Raw genomic sequence first — 19,205 nt, 5'->3', positions numbered from 1 at the left:
ATGGACAACAGATAAATGAAGAGATGTGCAATGTCATTAATGATCAGGGAAATGCAAATCAAAGCCACAATGAGATATTACCTCACACCTGTAAGAATGACTATTATCAAAACAATAAGAGATAATAAGTATTGGAGAGGATATGGACAATAGGGAACCCTTGTGCACTGTTGATGGGAATGTAAATTGGTACAGCCACCATGGAAAACAGAAAGGAGGTTCCTCAAAAAATGAAAAATAGAACTACCATATGATTCAGCAATTCTACTTCTAGGTATTTATCTGAAGAACAGTAAAACACTAACTCAAAAAGACATATGCACCCCCGTGTTCATTGCAGCGTTATTTACAGTAGCCAAGCATTGGAAGCAACCTAAGTGTCTACAGATGGATAAATGGATGAAAGAAGATGTGGCATGTTATACAGTGGAATATTATTCAGCCAGAAACAGGAATGAAATCTTGGCATTTGCAACAACATGGATGTACCTTAAGGGTATTAGGCTAAGTGAAATAAGTCAGGCAGAGAAAGACAAGAACCATGTGATCTCATATGTGGAATCTAAAAACAAAGACAAACAAAAACCAAGCTCATAGATACAGAAAACACATCGGTGTTGCCAGAGGCAGGAGATGGGAGATGGGGAGAACACAAAAATTTTTTTAAGTGAGAAAAAAATAAAGAGAAGTGGAGAGACAATCTAATCACTGAGACTGGAGACCAGCACAACTCCATGTGGAATTCATTTAGAAAGTGTGTCTGATTATTCTTTCACGTACTTCGTTCCTTGTACAAAATACTTTTTAATTATACAGAAACACAGAAGCATGATTTGCTGAAGTAGATCTTGCATGAACCGAAAAAGAAAAATGATCAGTGGCATTTAATCTGAATTGTGAGTAATTTCTCCAGTCAGTCTACATTCTTGGCTTAATTAAAATTATGAATTCTTGGTTCAAGTGCCTGCAAATTCAGATGAATATTCTGACTTTGGTCAAATTCAGATCTATTAAGTGGGATTTGTGAAATCTTTGTTACAGTTACTGCATTTTCAGGCTGATAGTGCAGTTATAGATATATTTTAAAATCTATTTTTTCTCTCCATTTTCTTACCAAACTGAGAAAAAAAAGTGAATGAGATTGTTTCCCTATATTGAGGTTTTATGTTGTTTTGTTTTAGGAGCTTGGCAACTTTATAGAACTTTTGTGTTTGTAAACTCTAGAAATATTATCAAAGTCATTGTCTTCTCATCTCTGAAGAGGAAACCAAAATTGCCATAATCTTCAAGGGGAGTAACCTGTAAATTTCCATTAAAGGAAAAACTAAATATTTTAAATATCTGATCATTGCTAATGGTTACTAGAAGGTAACCAATTGCTGAACAAGGACTTAAAGTTGGCTTGTGGGAAATACAGCCTCTGAAATTGCGAAGAAGTGAGTGTTAGTTCTTCTAGGTATTAGCTTTAGTGGCGGGGCGGGGGGGGGGGGGAGACAATTAATACTAATTGTTCAATAGATTCTGGATTGTGGACCATGTTTTCTCTGACCAGCTTTTCCTTAAAGATCAGGAAATCAAGGTGTGGACCAAGTGTCTCATTACGTTTCAGGAGGATTAGGGGAGAGAGATATTCCCTTGCTGGTGTGATTGTTGCAAACCCAGCGACAGGAACATAGAGCGTTTTGGAATGTGCACATGCTTAGCACCTGGAATTTTCTGAAAGCTAAAGTCATACTTCATCAGTCACCAGAATAAAAAGCCAAATGCCGATCTGAAGGAGGACTTCTGAGGCAATTCTTGTGGAGCTACACCCTACTTGTCATCTCTCAGACATAAGCCTTTAATCCCTCTTCCTAAAATTGTTTATTTTAAAATGTGAGAAAGGCTAAGGATGTCACAGCTGAGTTGTGAGTTTTCTCTTTAAAGAATCCCATCCTTCAAACGCATCTTCGGCAAGGAAACTGGCACCTCATGTGCTGAGCAGATGGCGTCCCGAGCACTGGCCAGCCCACAGGCGCAGCTGCGCCTATCTGGCACACAGGTGTCCTGATTTGGACCTTCTTGAAATTCTGACACCACGCTTTCCTCCATTGGGAAGTATGACTTGGCTATGCTATTTTCCAGTGACAACAGAAATACTGGCCTCACAAGAACAGCTCTGACGAAGGTGACAACATAACCCTCCAACTCTTATTTAGCTGGGACCCAGGGCGTGGGGTTTCTTCTAAGAGTCTGGGCCAACATTTTGGTTTTGATTTCCTCTTTTGTAATGTGTGTTGTCATTCACGTCTCCTCCCTTCACCTCTCTGAATTTTGGTACTTCTCAGAAGGGTGGGAAAGTCCCCTAGGAGTGGAAAATGGTGCTGTAATAAACAAACAAAAAGAGCTAAAAATTGTCCATAAAATGGGTGGCTTTTCTAATCATTAGCAAATATTGGGCAACCACACTCCAATGTTAAGTAATCTTCAAGGTTTAAAAATGATGAAAACTAGACAAGTTCATTAAACTTTTCAGAGCATTTGACAAAAACTACTGTAAAAGCAAAAGGAGGTTTAAAAAATGTAGGCAACCAAGAAATTTAGTGGCTTTTCCTTCTGCATAATCTTTTACATAATCATTTCAGTCTCACCAAAAATATTCCTCAGTGCAGAGCCCAGATGTTTTGAAGTTTGTTTTTCTTTTTTTCGTTTAAGAAAGCAATATTTAAGAACTTTCTCATTTCTTTCCATCTTAGTAACAGCTGCCTCTAACAACTGCTCATAATGAATATGGCAGGTAGGAAAAGCCTTAGTGGAAATAATGAGGAAAGTACATAGTGTCACAATTTAGAACCTTAGGCAGTGTTCTTGCCTTATCTCTGATTCTCTCTTTCACAATATATAATTTTGAAAATTATGTCCCATTTATTAGAAGATACTTTTCTTTACTCAAGCGTGCCCTACAAAATGGCTTGGCTCTGCCTTTAGAGAAGTAGATATAATTACTCAGCTCAGGAGGGAGCTAGAAGTTTATTACCCAGAAGTGATTTCATCCCGCTGTGTTGAGATAATCCAACCTTTGCCACTGATCTAAAAGGAATCACGTAATTCGAAGAGACATTCTTATCTTCAAAAAGTGAAGGTTTATTCTATAGAATGATGAGTTTTTTACTGGTTCTGTACTACATTACAAAGCAGACTATAAAATTAAGTACTTAGGGAAATAGACATACACAAGAAATAATACAGGTTTACTTAGAATAAGTCATGACAAACTAATTTTATTATTTCTTGCACAAGGGAACTGGTCTGCTATCACTATGATGTATAGTCCTTGCCATCTGTGGTCATTTCCTTGTGACTGAATAGTCTCCTGGCTTTAAAGACCACCATAGGCCAGTGACTCCCATATTTATATCTCCAGGCAAAACCACTCTCTTGAACTTCAAAATAATATATCCAAGTGTCAACTAGCATTTCCACTAAGAGATATTTCATACTTACCATATCAAAATCTCATGTTTTCCCTTTTCCAAACTTGCTGCACTCATGGATTTCCTCATCTCATTTGACTGCAAATCAGCTTTGTAATTGCTCAGCCAAAACCCTTGGATTCATCCATAACTTTTCTCTTTCCCTCATACTCACATTCAGCCCTCAGAAAGGCCCCTTAGCTCTATCTTCACAGTATATCCACAGATCAAAATAGGCATCTCTACAAAGGTGTAAGTTAACGGTAGCTCACAGAAAAATGACTTAGAAATTTGAAGCAGGCTGAGCAAGATAAACACGGGGCAAGGCGGACCTTCCTAAGAAAATAACTTCATACAGATGTGAGAAACATATTTATTTTATAGTCTAGGAGGTGTTTTATCTGTATACATTTAGAACGTTAATAAATTTTATATTCTGGAAATCAATTCAATCATCAAGTCTGCCATTACCAGGGCAGGGAAACTACTCAAGTGGCATTTATTAACAATCCCCTATAAAACACTTTGTAAATCCTGTTCTTTGTTAGTAAGAATCATTTTTTTAGTGACTAGACAATATCAAAACCCATTTATTAGCTGTGTTTCCTTGATGCCTTCCAAATGTTTTGTTTTTTAGTTTTTTTTCTGTGTTATGCTACACATATAGCTAACGGTAGATGCTAAACAGACAAAGAGGATGACTTCTTAGATTGCCCATGATGTTCCCTAATAGTCTTATATGGAGATGTGACTTGGCTCCTTAAACTCAGACTTTCAAATAGCTTTGCTCCAATATGACTCTGGTAGGGCAAGCCTTGCTTATTGTCTGGGGTTAGGGGAAACAATATCACATAAGAGGTGTTATGATATTGTTATCACTCTATTTATAATAGTCCAATTTTGATCATGAGTATTAAATTTCTCTCCTTTAATGTTTGCATGTATTACCGGTATGATTTAGCTGTCATACTGGTACTTAGACATTTGAGGAAAATTGTATTTCATTTTAGCAACTAAAAGCATCTCCTTTCGTCTAAAGTTTAGATTATTCTGTAATCCTATTTGCAGGACTTAGTATTTGTGTCTCAAGAGAGATGAAAGATACAAAGGTATATTAATTAACTCTGAGGTATTGACAAATTAACCAACGAAACAGACTAGAAAGCCTAGATATAGATTGCACATTGATCATTAAGAGAAGGAGGGACTATTTAAAAACTCATGATGGAAAATTGAGTATCCATATGGAAAAAACTGATCCTGTGACACTACCTTATTGCCCGCAAAAATCGACTCCAAGTGGATTAGTGTTTACAAGTAAAAAGAAAAAAATGTAAAACATTTAGGAGAAAATATAGTAAATATTCTTCAAACTTTGGGTAAGAAAGAATTTTTTAAGCAAGGCACTAACTAACTAAAGGAAAACATTAATAATAAATTTGACTACATTAAAAGTAAGAGTACTGGCCTACCCAATGACACTATAAAGAAGATAGAAAACAGGCACGTAACTGGGAGAAGTACGAGCACAGATAGACAACCCAGCTCTTGTATGACTGAGGATTAGTGTCCAGAATATTCAAGAAATTCCTATAAATCAACAAGGAATTAAAAAGGAAGTAAACAATCCAATAAAAATGGAAAAAAAAACACATAAACAGGCATTTAACAGAAGAGTAATAAAATGGCCAATAAATATTTGAACAGAGCCAAAGTCTTAGTAAGAAAAAGAATGCAAATTAAGATATTGACCTTCCATTTTATACACATTGGGTGATCAAAAATTAAGAACTTGTTAAGGCCAAGTGTGTAGGAGAATAGGTGGAAGTTTAACACATTGTTCATGGGAGTGCAATCTACAACCACCCGGAAACATCTTAGAATTCTGAGCGTTCGTATATTCTATGACCTATTCCCAAGAACATAACTGAGAGAAATGCTTATTTATGTGCACCAGAATATATGTGTAAGAAGGGCTCTAGCAGAACTGCTTGTATTATCAAAAAACAGGAAACAACCAAGTTCATCAACAAGAGAAGGCATATATGAATTATGCTGGGTTAATATCATGGAGTGTTACAGAGCAGTGAAATAAATAAATGAGCTGTAGCTAGAAGTGAGCATGAACGAAGCTTTGAAATATAATGGCTAATGACAGAAAGAAAAAAATACATAAATAATATCGCGGAAGGTGTTAATTTTGGAGAGAGTCGGGATTGCCATATGGGAGGTATACTACATAGAGGCAAGTTACTGATATTGTTCTAATTCTTGAGTTGGATGGTGGGTTCACAGTTAAGTTTGATAACTTACAAATATTTAAATATATTTCGCATGTATCAAATATATTTTAAGACATTTTTAAAATTAAAAAAATTAAAAGTTAACACAAAAGAAAGTTCTGAGAATCTTTGTACAACTTAGGGATCTTCCATTTGGGTGGGATATCTGCAGATGAGAGTCAAGAGATAGGTAAATAGCTCCGAGCACATCCTCTAAAAAGTGTTGTCACTGTAAAAGTAACTTTTAGGGGCTGGCTGGTGGCATAGTGGTTAAGTTCCTGTGCTCCGCGTTAGCAGCCTGGGGTGCCTGGGTTAGGATCCCCGGCGTGGACCCAGCACCGCTTGTCAAGCCGTGCTCTGGCAGCATCACACACAAAATAGATTGGCACAGATGTTAGCTCAACGACAATCTTCCCCAAGCAAAAAGAGCAAGATTGGCAACAGATGTTAGCTCAGGGCCAATCTTCCTCACACACGCACACACACAAAGTAACTTTTAGAGTTTGGATGTTGATAACACTGTACTAAACAGATTAGAGAAGGTTGTGTAAAAGCAGGACTCAAACTTTAGAGGATGTAGTTAAAGCCTTTATGAGTTTCTTCCCCAACCAATGGTGCACACCTGTCCCACTCTCACATCCCCGCCTTCTGGTGTATTCTTCTCACGTTTGAACCTGGGTATCCCTCTGCTTTCTCACCATCTCTGAAAACATCGTGTTTTGGCGAGTTTTCTACCAAAGCCAGAATCTAGACACTTTTTTTTCTTTTAGAAAAGCATTCATGGTTCCAATAAAAAACCCTTCTGCAAAATATGTCTCTATCTTATAACTGTAACTTCCTAGGATATTGGATAGAGATGAAGTTAATTAGAATGAATGAGGAGAATAATGAATTTTAAGATCTCAACTGACCTTAAAACTGACATAAATTCTAGATGTTTATTTTAATCACATTTGCAAAAAAATTGTTGCTGAGTTGTTCTACTGAGAATGTTATTAAACCTATTTGCTCCTTGGGTAACTTGCTGGTAAAAGGTGATAATTCTCATGCTGTAGTAAAGAAGGTTGAAATCCCTTTAAAGTCTGTGTTTACACTCTCCCTTCAGCCATTTTACTTTCATGGGATGTGAGATCTTTCAGCCATTTGGCTCTGGATGCATTTTGCATCTTGGAGAGACTGGTTAAAATGATTTTGTTATTTAAATGATAAGTTATATTTAGTTGGCAACTACCTGTTCTAAAGATGGTAAGAGTGGGTGCTGTAACTCTTCTCTTCAAGAGCAAAATAGAAAGTTACTCTTTCTAATTTATTGACACACAAAGTTGCCTTATGCCAGTGATTCTCAATTTGGTCTGTGGACTCTTGGGTACGTCCAGGACCCTTTCAAGGAGTGTAAAAGGTCAACACTCTTTTCGTAATACCACTAGGATGTTATTGCCTTTTTTCACTGTTGACATTTGTTATCATTGGTGCTAAGCAATGATGAGTAAAATTGTTCATGCCTTAACTTGAATCAAGATCCATGGCACCAAACTGTGCTAGTAGCCATTGTGTTCTTCATCAACACACTCATCATAAAATTATACACACCCACATACATGCATATGTATGCCACTTTCTCTTAAGGATGTCCTTGATGAAGCAGTGAAAGTTAATTAATAGTATTACATCTTGATCCTTGAGTACATATTTTTTAAATATTCTGAGGGATGAAATAGGAAGTACGCATAAAGTGCTTTTGCTGCATACCATAACATGCCTGCAAGCCTTGAGTTGCAAGGGGAATCAGCTGCTTTTTTTCAGGAACGTCATTTTTTTACCTGAAAGAATGACTGGAAAACTAGCTGTGGTTATTCAGACTTAGCAAGTATTTTCTCAGAAATGAACAAAGTGAACTTGTTACTTCAAGGAAAAGAATTCATGATATTTGTTGCCATGATAAGATTTGAGCTTTCAAGCTCTGCCTAACTCCACAAACCAACATTTTCTAAATGATCAATGGATGATGTTGAAAAATCATCATGCAAAGTAGACCAAGGGACTTCAGTGTGATAGAGTGTGAAATGTTCATTGATAGAGTTTCAGATTCCATATTGCAACCAACCTCTAAGAAACTACCACCTGTCGGGTTTTGGTGTAATAATTAAAAAGGAATAGTCACAATGATATGAAAAAACTATGAAAATACTCCTCCCCTTTCTAACTATGTACCTGTGTGAAGCCAGATTTTCTTTATTTCAGCCAAAACAACATATCACAAGAAATTAAATGCAGAAGCAGATAAAAGAATCCAGCTGTCTTCTACTAAATCAGACATTAAAGGGATTTTCAAAAATGTAAAAGAATGCCCTGCTTCTCACTGAAATTTTCTTCTGTTTTTGAAAATATAGTTATTTTTCATAAACATATAATGGGGTTATCATTATTTTTTAACATAAAATTTTATATAAATATAATAAATATATTTTTTTAAAGTTTTAACTTCTAATACGGTCATTATGGATAGATACAACAAAGATAAACAAAAGGTTTTTGGGGTCCTCAATAGTTTTTAAGACTCTAATAAGGTCCTTTGACTGAAAACTCTGAGAACAACTTTCTTAGGCAAATTCTTGGTCTTTCTCTTCCAGTGGTTCAGAGCCAAGCAATTAGAAAACTTCCAGCAGTTTCAGAACTTAACAGGAGAGCTCGGAAGGCAACTTGGTCCATTCTCCTTAGTTTGAGGTTCTAGTTTCTGAGACTTACTGCCTCTTAGTAAGGGTGAAGCCCACATTTAGTCTCTTAACCAATATTTATTGAGAACATTCTATGGGATAAGTATTGTTCTAGAACTGGGAATACAGAAAAAAGACAAATGCCCCCGTCCTCTCTTAGAAAGGACGTTTAAAGTAAATATTGGACTTGGCTGAAATTGATAACAGTGAAAGATTGTGCGAAAGCACTGATGTGTACCTAGGACACTATTTCAATTTAGAAAATAGTGGTGGAAGTATTCTCTTTTTATTGCCTGCCTACTCTAGTGTTTAGCTGTCTTAATAAAGGGTTAACCTATAATTTCAAAGGGAATCATTGGACATTTTGCAATTGTAAGCTGATGGATCTTTAACCAGGAACCAGAGCTATAATATAACTCAAAGCACATTCTGTCAGGATCGTAGTTACCCCTTTGCTAACCGTCTGGGAAGGCAGCCTCCTTCTAGGTAAATCAAATCATTTCAACGGAGGAAACAAACCACAGATTTGTCCTGTTTTGTTTTGTTTTTAGTGAAAACAGCAGCTCATTTACATGTATAAAGTGGCAGTAAACTTCACAGATGGCAAAATGCTTTGGGATGCTTAGAGGAAAATAAATCCTTTAGAACTACAAATGTGAAGAATTGAGGAACCGTCACCTGGGGCCAAATTCCTATTCCCTGTGATTCCAGAAGAATTCCCACAGAATTACGGAGATTAAGAAACTGGTTAGCAAGTACACATTTAAACAAAAATCTCTGTTAGCCAAGGGGCATGAAATCGCTTTCTGTGTCACACAATGCCTCATTCCACTTTCATACTGATTCGAGAGCATCCCTTCTAATGCTGTGTCAACGTGAGGGCCAGCCTGTTTTATTAAAGTGACTTACTTGAAAAACACTGCTGTCCCTTTGCCCTCCCCCAGCTGCAAGTTCCCTTGTTGAAGCACGATTTAATAAATTTATTCTGAAATAAAATTTCCTTTTTCCTTTGCTCTGCCCCCTTCCAGCTGCAAACTCCTACCGGCTTTGTGCAATAATTAATACACGCATTTAAAGTAGGAGCTCATCTTCTGCCTTCTCCCCTTCCAGCTGCAGATTTCTAGCCCTTCCACGGTTTTTCCAGCTTTCTGTTTGTAGTAATGTTTCCTAAAGGCAGAACAAGTCCGACGCTCCCGGACCCCTCTCCAAGCCCACACTCTCTTCCTGACTCTCAGTGGTTCTGATTCTCTCCAGTGGAGATGAGCCCAGGCCCTTTCTTAGTTGCAACTTTACTTTTAAATTACACTATTTAAATTTTATTTTTTAATTCTTCAGTCCTCAAAACATAACTAGATGTGCATTAGCAAAGAAAGGACATGTTATAATTTTCTAGTGCTGAAATTAAGGGGAATTTTTTTTTCTGTGTTTGAAGGACACAGACATTCTACCTTTTGAACTGATCATTTAGTGGGTAATCTATAATTCCTTCACATTAAAAATGTAAAGATATGAAAGCATTTCAGTTGTTGAAAAGGCATATTTGATTTTACTTTGATAACCTTGATGTCCGTGTTTGTTTTCATATCAGATTTGCAAACACAAAATTCTCTGCTATTTGGCAGGTTATGAAAAGGCGTTACAAATAATCAAATATTCCTGATCATAGAGTAATGAATTGATATTTTTGTTATACAATCCAGTTTTGATTATGTTTATTTGTCATCTTTCTAAAATACCCTTGAAATTTTCTGCTCTGCAAAATATCAAGTCTAAGAAACCCTTCTATTTTATTATTGCTATTAATTTTATTTGACTTGTAATTTTCTTAGACTGTTAAACCCTGAAAACTTGGAAACAAGTATAAGCCTAATTAGACACTAAATAAATAATCTGAAGTGTGCAGACAGTTCAGTTTGCACGTGTGTGTGTGTGTGTGTGTGTGTGTGTGTAACATCAAAGGAGTTTGGCCCTCCCCCTCCCCTCTTTACATCACAGCTCGAGTTCGATGAGCCTTCAAAAGTGCCAATCTGATGGTGTTCCTCCCCTTCACAGGGAAGTCTGACTGCCTTACCGTGACTTCAAGCCCTTGGCTTACAAAACCACTTCCCTCCGCCTGTACGTGGGGCCGCTTCCTTTTCCCATCACACATTCCACTTGGATACCTGTTACTCATCCTACAGGCCTCCTGAACTTCTCAGGACAAACAAGACTCGTAGGGGCTCCGATAGCACCTTGTATTTCTCTCATTATAACTGTTGCTATTCTGAATATTTTTGGTCAGTATGACCCCTCACTGCCCATTCCCAGCCAAACTGGAAGATCAGATCCTTTCCCCATTGTATACCCAGTGTCTAGCACAGTAACAGACACAGAGGAGATGTGTAGCATCATTTGAATGAATGGATGAAAGTGAACTACAAATCCTTTCAAGTCCCTCTCAGCCCTGAAATAGGCTTCAGTGGCTTTTTATGGAGGCTCCTTAGGTTTCAATGGTGGTGATTAGAGAACACCTATTTTCTTCTGACCCTGTTTGATCGCAGGCTGAAACATAAGTAGGGACATAACCAGTAGAGGGCATTGGCGTTGAAGCGAACAACATGCAGTCAGGAAAGGAGCAGGATCAGACATGATGTGGAGGTCTCTTGGGGAGTTTTTCTGAGCGTGGATGTTTCCCAAGGATTCAGCAAACCTGTGTAATGACATGCAGTCCCCCCTACTGTTGACCTTGAGTCTTAACAATATCAGGTATGTCAGTACGTGTCTATACTCGCCATGCAGCATGACCTGGTCGCTAGTACACCAGCTCCTCAACTTAGCTACAGGCCGGAATCGCCAGACGCCCAGGCTGCACCTCAGACCGACTGAACCACATCTCCTGGTGTAAAATCCAGGTATCATTAGTTTTTAGAGCTCTTCAGGCAATTTCCATGTGCAGCCAACTTGAATCCTTATTTTGTAGTGGTATAATTTAGAACAGTATTTAAAAATACAAATGGAGTCACTCTAGTTATTTTCAGGGGTGCTGACATAAATGGCTACTTTGGTAAGGAAAGACAATACATATGAAAAAATACTGGTTCCCTACTGCTGCCTTCCTTAAGCCCATGCTGAAAAAGAACTTGAATTTTTTGTGACCATATAAAGTGCAGCCTCCGTTACTCTTGAGTTCATTGACACAGGAGGAATATTAAAGTTCCACACAGGAGCTTCAAATTAAGCATGAACTTAAAAATCAGCACAAATCTCCTATTTTATTATTATTTTTTTAATGAATTCAGGCTCATTCTACTGGGGAAAAATCATTAACATCAAAAAAGCAAAGTTACTATGACCGTGGTTGCTCTTTCAAGATATACACACCCATTTATTTTATCCATTAGCTCTAAAAATTTGAAGTGAAGTTCTATTTTAAAGAATGCCTTCTCTTTACAACATCTAAAACACCGTTCCTTTGAAAAGTTTTCACAGTCTATCAACGTTTGACATATGAACACTCCTTATTTTCTTCACTTTCCTCTCTGAAATGATGCATTTTACAACCAAGGAAGGTTAAGATTTCATTCCAATTCACTCTCAAAATGCTTTACTTCTCAATCAAAATTTGAGAAGAATATTTTCGCCAAAAGGTTCTTACTTAACAGTTACATGTTTCCTTAATTTTCATTTGATTTGCTTTGTACAAAAACAGGACAGAAGCCAGAGACTGTTGCCTGCCCTCTCACTTCCTTCACCTAAGTCAAGCTGGGAGGCATGCCCTGTGGGTGTGGGGGAGAGGGGGTCAGAGAGCAAAATGAAAAGTGGGAACCACCTGCACTCAATTCAGCCATCAAATGAATCATACAGAATTTAACACTTGACAAATCCTGTGCACTTAACGTGATCTTGGAGTCACTAAAGATTTCAACCAGATCCTAGAAATTTGAGCCAGACAAACAAACCTTGGTTACCAAAAGATTGTTTGCTGAAGGTATTCTTTTTCCCACAACCAGGTGCTGCTAAGCATGGAAAGAGGATCTGAGACCTGGGAAGACTCCTTCCCTGGGGCTTAGTTAGGTATACAGGAAAATGGACTGCTTGGAAATTATCATTGAGATGTTGAAATTCTTCCTTCTGGTTCATGCTACAACACTCACCCACATTACCAAAATTATATATTCAAACATGATTATCATTAATAACACAGAAAAAAAGACTTGTTGAAAAAAAAAGCCACTTTAATGTGAGCCCTCAAACCATTACCTTCTAGCCCTGTAATTTTTATTTCCGACATTTACGTGCTAGCTCATTAGCTACATTCAACCTCTTGGATAACCTTCTTAGCTCCTTAGTTTTTATTTCCAACATTTTCTTAAATGTTGGAATTGGTCTTTGAAGCCATGACTGGTTTTTATGTGGAAGGGTGCTGTTTATTTTAACCCCCAATGGCGTTACGATTCTAGTTTCTGTGTGGTTACGCTGCCCTAAGACAGGAGACACAGTCCTCGCTGAGGAGCTTCTCCGGCGATTCTGGTATGCTGCCAGACATGGGAACCCTCTGCTCTAGAAATGATAGTGTTCATTAAATGAGACTGAAAAACGTCTGCTTGTAACTAGTGTAGCTTAGTCACTGGAAGAAGATAGTTCATGGAACTCTGCTGATAACAGAATGATCATAATATACTTTGTCTAATGGAGAGGATAGGGGTCCATTAGAAACCAAAACCAAAATAAAAATCTCTGCGTTTTATCTCCCCACTTACAAAAATTTTTGAAAATACCCTCTACCGCTTTAATTGCAAGTTCAGAGTAATAATGAAATGGGATGCGCAAGGTATACAGGTGAATTAAGAGAATGGTATACACCAAATACCATATAAGGAAGAAAGAATAGGATGACGTTTGGCATCATCAAAATATCTCCATATATTTTGGGGAGAACTGTGTTAAAGGCATCAAGAAGGAAGAAAGAGATCCTCTAGAGGTTTCTGCTGTTTCACATTTTTTTATTTTCTATTTTCTGTTTTTTGTTTTCTCTTGCTGCCATAACAAATTACCACAAACTTAGTGGCTTAAATCAACACAGATTAATTGTCTGACAGATCTGTATGTCAGAAGTTCAACACTGGTCTCTTTAGGCTAAAATCACTGTGTCATCAGGGCTGAGCTCCTTTCTGGAGCTCTGTGGGGGAATTCATTTCCTGGTCTTTTCCCATTTCTAGAGGCTAGCCACATTCCTTGGCCTGTGGGACCCCCTTCCTCCATCTTCAAAGCCAGCAATAGAAGGCCAAGTCCTTTCTCATCGCATCTCTCTGATCTTCTTCCTTAGTAACGTTTCTAAATCTTAGAGTCCTTCTGACTATAGCCTGAAAAGCTTTTCTAGTTTTAAAGACTTATGTGATTGTATTGGGCCTACCCAGATATTCCTGAATAATCTCCCCATCCCAAGGTCTTTAATATCCACAAAGTCCCTTCTGTCACATAGGGTAATATATTCACAAGACCCGGGGATTAGCATATGGGCATCATTGAGGAGCTCTTATTCTGCCTACGACAACATGTGTGACCTTTAAGCATTTATTCTGTATACCACATCTTCTATAATTTTATTGAATTATAGAATTATAAAGTGCGGTAAATTAAAAAAATTTATTAGAAGTACTTTTTTGACAACTGCACATGACTTGTGCTTAATGATAGAATAGATGTTAATAGATTCTTACTGGGGCGTTGGTCTAAATCACCCTTGACAATTTCTTAGGAAGACATTGCTGTGACTCCTACATGGGTCTATCGATAATAACCAATAGGATTTGTTTTTTCTTCATTACTGGAATATTTTACTAGAACTGTGATCTCTCTGAGTAGTTAGTAAATGAAAAATGCATATCTCTAAACATTTGTATCACAATGAAGTGAGACACCACAGTATAAGAAGCTCTCTGGGACTGAAAGAGTAATTCAATAGCATGTTTATACACCCAATCCCTCACCCACTCTGATTATGCAGTCTGGAATGGTGGGCTTAATTTAAATTGTCCTCTCTCTTGCACTCTATTTTGTAGATTCTTGTTCTCTCTCTCTCCCCAATCCACGTAGCATTATGAATATAAGTTATGTTGAGTCGTGTGGCTTCATCGATTCTAATTTTGACCATCCCTCATAAAGGAGAAAAAAGTAAAACAAATAGGGAATATGAATTCCGTGTGAGATTGCCCCATCTAGTAGTTCAGTTCGGAATGCAAGACTTACATAACTTCTAGAGCGGTGCTTGTCAAATTGTAACGAGCATGCAAATTACTTGAGGATCTTGTTCGAATGCAGATTCTGATTTAGCACGTCTGGGATGGAGCCTAATATTTTCATTTTAACAAGGTCCCGGGTGATGCGTTTTTGCTTGGTAACTCCTGCTCAGTAGACAGGTTAGTTGTACCCTACTGATGATGTGTTGTTGTGTGGTAACCCTGCTCAGTAGGAAAGGAAGCTGCAGGTTCAAGCATCTGGTGCATGTGCTTGGCTGGGGGGCCATAGAGGCAGAGCTGCCATCTGTGGGATTATGACTGAATGCCTCTAAGTGAGAACCCTGCCAAGGCGGAACCTAGGTCAGTGCCACCGATCCTCGTATAGCCCTTGGCTCAGTGATGGTGAAGGCCCAAGGGCTCTCCAGTTGGCCAAGGGCACACAGGGGGCCGTGGGTGGCGGTGGAGCCTAAGCACTTCTGATGAACTGGAATGATGGTAAATGATGCTGGGCAGAGTGAAGCCAGGGGGAACTCTGGCAGAGGTCTGTCGTGGTCCTGTGCAGATCCCTCATCTGGCCTGGGTGTAGGGGAGAAAGACTGAGCCACCCATTAGCTAGTCCCCTTCAAAGTTTCCCCCAGTATAGCAGGCAAATGTGGAGAACACCCTGTGAAGAGGAAGGCAGAGATCCACAAGCCCAGGACCACTAAAGACAGCCAACAGCCACCAGAAGCTACGGGAGAGGCAAGGAGCAAATTCTCCCACAGCACCCTCAGGTGAGACCACTCCTGCCACCACCTTTTAAGTACCAAGCTTTTAGTGGACTTGAGCCGTGAGGGCTCTCACTTTCAATCTATCCATAATCCTGTAGTAGGTTCCATGAGTTATATACTACTAATCATTTACAGAATGGAATAACCTACATGACACTATAGTAAGAATTTTGTATATGTTATCTAACTTAATCCCCACCATGGTACCCAGAGATGAGTATTATTCCCATTTTACGGAAAAGGAAGAAAAAGCCGAGAAAAGTCAAGTGATTTGTCCAAGATCACACAATTTATAAGTTGCACAGCTGGATTCAAACATATGTACGTTTATTCTAAGACCTGGGATTTTAATGACTGTGCTGTGGTAACTATTTCAACATGGGGTATACCCAGAACCCCAGGTCCAGAAGGTAGAATATTAGAATGAGATTAGCTTTTAATTTTTTATACCATTTTCAGGGCATACCATGTTTTCTTTTGACTCAACATTTGTTCAACGACTAGTGATTTTCTCTTCCTTTTGCTTTTTCTTCTCTCTTTCTCTTTTTTTTTGGCAGTAGCAATCACTGGGCCAGCAGAGCAGAAGCGTGTGAAGCCCTCTAGCCGGTAGACATTTCGATTCACATTTTGAAGAGAATGAAAAAGTCAAATAAAAGAATCCAAATGGCAAACACTGTGAAGCCATTCCTTCGTAAAAATAAATTTTTCGGTGAAGAGGTCTTTCATTCGGAAATTAGATGCAGCTTCTGCTTGTGTAAAAAGCAAGTCAAAGCCAGGGATATCCAGCAGGTCTGTGACTGCACGGCCCCAAGGTCAGCCTTAGTGTGCCAGGTGCGAAGGTGTGGGCTGAGAACACTGGCACGGCTTGTCTGCGTATCTCTGCACTGTGAAATCAGGCATTGTAGAGAAACGGCATCCTGTAGCTAGTTCTCAATGATATAATTCAGGACAGATTTTTTTTTTCCCCAACACATGGTTTTGAAATCGAAGATTTCTTTTCTTTGAAGGAAGATGGAAAAGTCATTATGTACCAAGTGCAAAAACAATTAAGCACGGAGTAAGATTTTCATGGCACATAACATTCCACTTCCTGCTTACCTTTGATTGGGTGGGTGTATTTCTTGTCAGCCAAGACCAGTGGGTTTTCCAGGGCTGAGATCTGTCAGAGTCGAGTAAAGGTAATGATGTAATGGTAAGGCTTTCCCATTCCAAAGGACAATGATTTTTGTCTGCTCCGTATTCAAAACGTTTATTTTTCCTAGTTATCCCAGAAATTGTCTTTAATGCATTGTTATATGCCTTTGCTTATGGAAAATAAGTAGCCTTTCATTTCTTTAGGTTAAAAAAATAATAGTTCGAGGGGCTGGCCCAGTAGCGCAGTGGTTAAATTCACATGCCCCACTTCAGAAGCTGGGGTTCACAGGTTCAGATCCTGGCACGGACCTACACGCTGCTCATCAAGCCATGCTGTGGTGGCATCCCACATAAAAAATAGAGGAAGACTGGTACAGATGATAGCTCAGTGACAATCTTCCTCACCAAAAGAAAAAAGTTCATTCTTTTGTACACACAATATATTGTCCCTTATGAGCAAGACAATGCACCAAATGGTGTGAGAGATGTGAGGTCTTTTCCTTCTAGGAACTTAACAACCTACAGATACTCTGGGATCAGAGGGAAGAAAAAGAAGGAAAATGCTTTCCTTCACTGAGCATGAGACACCTCTCAGGCTATGGGCTAAGAGCTTCAAATATATTCTTTAATCCTCATGACAATCAGTACTAGTTGATTTGTACCCTAGTCCTGTTGCCTCGAAAAGCTCTTTCCTTAATTTAGTCCTGAAGCCACAAACATCATCATATAAGATTGAAATTGTTTGTTTAGAGAATTCTTAGAAGAGGAAAGGATTTAGGATTGCCAAGATCTGTTAGCTTCCTAGGACTGCTGTAACAAAGGACCACAGACTGGGTGGTTTAAAACGACAGAAACGTTTCCTCTCACAGGCTGCAGGGAAGAGTCTGAAATCTAGGTGTTGCAGAGGCGTGCTCTCTGTGAAGGCTCTAAGAAGGTTCTGTCTTGCCTCTCCCTCCCTTCTCATAGTTGTTGGCAGTCCTTGGGGTTCCATAGGTTTGTGTGTTCCTTTGCGTGTTGTCCAGGCTGGTGATGTTGGAGAGTTATAACACCTGGTCGCATTGGGGCTATATGTGTCTAAGCCAAGAGTAAGTTTTTTGCTTTTTTTATTTTGTCCATTTTGAGCAGAGGGCAGAGCCCTGTCCGTATGACATGGAGAGACATGGAAAGAGGTCAGGCCCTAGACCAGTCGTACCTGGGTTTTCTCTCCCAGGCGCTTCAGATCTCTGCGTCTATAACGAGGCGCAGTTAGTGCAGTTCAGGGAGTCGTGGACTGAGAATAATTACTCACCTCACCTCTCGCGGACTTTGCACTTCCTGCCTGGGTATCCATGGACAGAAGACTTCATTCGAATTTCAAGTTCTTCATCTTTGAAACGGAGATGATAAACATTGCTTGAGGATTTCATTAGTCAATACATTTAAAGACTCTGGTGTCGTGTCTGGCACATAATGGACTGTAGAATTCTGTTCTCTTTGTCCTTTGCTGATGTAGGCACACTATGTCCCACAAAGGGGTCACAATTTAGGAAACCTGGACCAGGGCCCCTCTGTTAGCATGTAGAATAGGAAAAATAGTAAGATGAACCAAGATTAGCATATATCATGACAGAAAGATATTGAATAGTTACAAATAACAGATTGAGGTTTGCAGGTATGAATCGCCCTTTTGCTCCCTGAGGGGGAGCCTCCATTGTGAGCGATGTTTCAGGCGCTGCCAGTAGTGTAGCGTCCAGCGTTACAAAATTGACAGTGCGAGTTTGGCTTAGATTGAAAAAGCCATGGCATTGTAAACAACATTCTTGCTATATTGTTGATGAAAGAAACACTGTATTTAGTCTCCAGTCATGAACATCATTTCAAAACAGTTGAACTGTGGTTTTTCAGTCTATAACACCAGCAAAGAAAAATCTACAGCAAAAGCAAATATGCCATTAATTAAGGACTATTCTTCTTAAAAGTAAGAATTTATTAGGCATATAGCAAATCAAGTCCAATACATAAGTTTTAGTCGGTTTTTATTGTTGATTATTCATAAAACTATGCATTGTTTTAACTATTTTGGCCTGTTGACGTTTACATTTCTGTCCTATCACCCTTTACACACTTTCCTTTTCTCCGGTTACAAGTGCTCTTATCGCCTCTTTATGTATTTCTTTTCACATTACATATTTCATTATCATGTTTATTCATTTTCATAGCGATAAGGTTTCAAAACATTCCCCTTTCTTTCACAGGCACAGTTCTTCCTACTATAATTATTTGAAAAGTTGAAGTCTTACCAATTTAAAATACTTCACGTTATACTTAAAATTTAAATTGTATATATGTCTGTAGAACATTAAAGTGAAAAAGATGAAAAAAATACAAAAGTTTGACTTAGAGTTTTTAATTAGCAATTTATTTTTTATGTAGCCATATCCTCTCTAACTAAAGAAATAAAGACTGAATTAGAAGAAGTCCCCTCACAAAAAAGATATGTACATACGTATGTGTGTTCACACACACATGCATGTATATAAAGATTTTCTCTATAAAGCAGGGTTACATCTAACGCATTCTCAAAACCCCACCGCCTACGATGAGTCTGTCTTTAGCAAGGTGGTGTACAAATTTCACCTGGGATGCTCACAGCAAT

The 19,205-nt window shown here is 38.5% G+C and overlaps 1 protein-coding gene across 1 annotated transcript in view; it reads left to right on the top strand.

Moving 5' to 3' along the window:
- Nucleotides 1-19,205, top strand: part of DKK2 (dickkopf WNT signaling pathway inhibitor 2) — a 94,024-nt gene that overhangs the window by 16,357 nt on the left and 58,462 nt on the right. The gene's annotated exons all lie outside the window — the stretch shown is intronic.

The sequence above is a fragment of the Equus asinus genome, chromosome 3 (genome assembly GCF_041296235.1).
Source record: "Equus asinus isolate D_3611 breed Donkey chromosome 3, EquAss-T2T_v2, whole genome shotgun sequence".
Lineage (NCBI taxonomy): Eukaryota > Metazoa > Chordata > Mammalia > Perissodactyla > Equidae > Equus > Equus asinus.
Note: the sequence above shows the minus strand (reverse complement) of the source record. Positions and strands in the feature narration are given on the sequence as shown.